This window comes from Ipomoea triloba, chromosome 1 (assembly GCF_003576645.1).
Source record: "Ipomoea triloba cultivar NCNSP0323 chromosome 1, ASM357664v1".
Lineage (NCBI taxonomy): Eukaryota > Viridiplantae > Streptophyta > Magnoliopsida > Solanales > Convolvulaceae > Ipomoea > Ipomoea triloba.
Window position 1 is genome coordinate 13,924,221 of NC_044916.1, and position 3,026 is coordinate 13,927,246.

The window sequence follows — 3,026 nt, forward strand, 5'->3', positions numbered from 1 at the left end:
TACTTGTCACATCTTTCTTTCCCGTAGCTACGGAGTAACTACATTCATATTTCAAAATTCCACTTAGTCCTAGATAGAAAGTGTGAGGCCTTTGGAGTTCTTTCTCCACTTTTGACCACTTGGATCGTTGAACTCGGGTTCAGTGGTCATCGCCCGGTCTAATACTGATCCCCTGGACTTATAGGAGCGTTGGAATGATTCCTAGCTAGCCTCACTAGGTTCATAAGAACGACACCTACCCGAACATAGAGTGACTATACTTAAGTGTGCACACCCCCGTAGGAGTACCTTTTCCTTCCGGGCGATATAGTACTCGGCGAATAGACTTCGCCCACAGATTGAATGATCATACACATAACTACCATGTGTGAAAGGCACTTTAAGCTCATCTTTATCCCGTAGGTTAACAAGGTCCTTCACTACTTTTACTAGAACTAAGGTTTAAAAACGTTTTTCTACTCTTTTCCCCTTTTTGCTTTGAAAATATTTTGGACATACTTGGGTCAATTCCAATACTCGGAAATTAATTATCCCTTTAACCCAATTCAAAAATTCCCCTTTTCTTTTGCAAAACATTTGGATGATCCACTAACAACCTTTCACAACGGTAATTCAAGTGTGACTAACCTACACTTTCAACCCCACATTTTTCACATAAGTCTCATTCTTGACACATACATCTCAATGCACAATGCATATAACTGATAAGCACCAAGAATAGCTTATTTTAGAGGTCATTTACGGGCTAGAATTGTAGAGTTTATTACCCATTTCATAAGAATATCATGCATTTAGACTTAGATGTGACCAAAACTTCTAACGAGAGTATGAAAGATGTTTTTAAGGTATTCTATAGCCAAAGGGAGGACTTAAGGCCAAAACTGAGCACAAAATGAAGAAATCGTGAAGTAGGAGCCTCCCACGCAGCCTCACACGCGTGTGGAGGGGCGTGGAAATATTCCAGAAGCTCCCCACGACCACCACCACGCGTGTGGGAGGAAAATGACCAAAGAAAGTCGCGTACGAGGTTGCGTACGAGCGTACGCACCCTCGTACGCGACCCAGATCTGCACTATATAAAGAAGCTTTTGCGGAAATCAAAGGGGAAACAGCCTTAGGATAGTTTTAGATCTAAATTTCTTTTAGGGTTTTCTCCCCTTGGGGGGAAATTCCTTTCCTTTTAGTTTAGATTAGATTGAAGATCAAGATAGAGGATTGAATTTCAAGAACAATATTGTAAATGCCCCAACCGAATGAGGATGTGGGAGTCCAAAGTGTGACGCCACTTGGTAATGTGCCATGAACTCCCTAGTCTATTCCACATCTCTAGCTCACGAAACCATACAAAGGTAGTCCACATAGAGAAGCCTAAGGCCACCCTCACCGCAATACACAACATCAAAATGGCGCCGTTGCCAGGAATGACAAACGGTTTCGAAAAGTGTTGACATCTTTGAAGTAGAATTTTAAGAGTTCTTGAATTGCTTTCTTTTTGTTTGTTTTATTTTCTTATTTTTGTTATTTGCTTGAAGAAGTGAGCTTGCATTGTCTTGTATATCTTGTGCTCACTTGCAACTACTTCTAGTTGCATATATTTGTTGTTGGCTAAGCTTTGTACAGGAAATTCTTGTTAAAATTCATTTGAAAGCTTGCTAATGTATGCTCCAATGTATCCCCATGGTTGCCCACACCATGAGGGTAATCCTTTAAACCATGTTCCACCCCAACCATATCCATATTATCCCCATTCCACCCATCATACTTACATTCCACCAACATATCACTATCCACCTCAAAACCCTTATCCATTTCCATATCACTACTTACCGCACCCAACTTCTTATCTATCTTATATACATAACCATCACCCACCACCATACACACACCCTATCGCACCGAATCAAATCAAATTTCCCCCACAATACTCCAGTTATCAAAATGACTCGGAAAGCTCTAAAGAAATATTCCAAAACATAGAGAGTAAGCTTGCACTAATGATGAGAACAATTGACCCAAGCTATACTCCCGAGCCATTTTCGTTCCATAATTCCCAACTAAATACCCATTGCCTATCTCCATCACAAGTTCTTAAAGGAAACAATCCTACATATTTCCTTGAAACACCACCTTCTAATTCATATTTTACCACACCCGATCCTTGTGATTACATCCCACCGGCCAATGACGAAATCGAAATTCTTAAAGAGAAGATAGAAGTATTCACAAGAATGACCAAGGAGGATACGACTAACTTGAAAGCCGAAATTAGGAGCGAATTAAAGGATTATCTCGCTACTCTCCGGGGAGAAGGACTTCCATTAGAAGAGATTGAAACAAAAATGCTAGCCATGATGGAGGAGTTCATGAGGACAAGTTCATCATGGAAAGGTAATCCACTTGAAGAAAATCTCCCAATTCTGGAAGCCAATCCAAGGATGGATACACAAAACGCTGGAAAAGAAGTAAGTAGTGAAGGGATGGTAGATTGTTATGCTTCGGTGCTAGAAGAAGTTCCAATCTTCGAATTGGAAAATCCAAAAGAGGTCGAGATGGAGAGCGATGATGAGAACATCAAAGTGGTATGGGAAGATAAAGAGCCTACACATGGTAACATTCCTAAACCTTCTTGCATTACTACCTTCGAAGATCCATGTTCTTTTGATAGATTTACTTTTGACACTCAAGTGGATGACTCCCTTTTACAATGCAACAATGATTTATATTCTTATGATACTGAATGTTTTTATTTCCGGGAGAATGATTCCATAGGCTTTGTTGACAATTTTATCAATGAGTGCGAAAGTGTTGATAAAAATACTCATGCTCCTTGTAAGGACGACTCCCTACGCATTGATATTTCTAATACTTGCGGCTATGATTGCTTTAATTTGTGGGAGGATGACTCTATAGTAAATCGTGATATATTGTTTGGAAATCATAGGGATTCTAGTTTGTTTGAAGATGAATATGATAGTTTTAAATTCTTGGAAAATTAATCCTATGATTTGGGACGAGATGAGTTGATA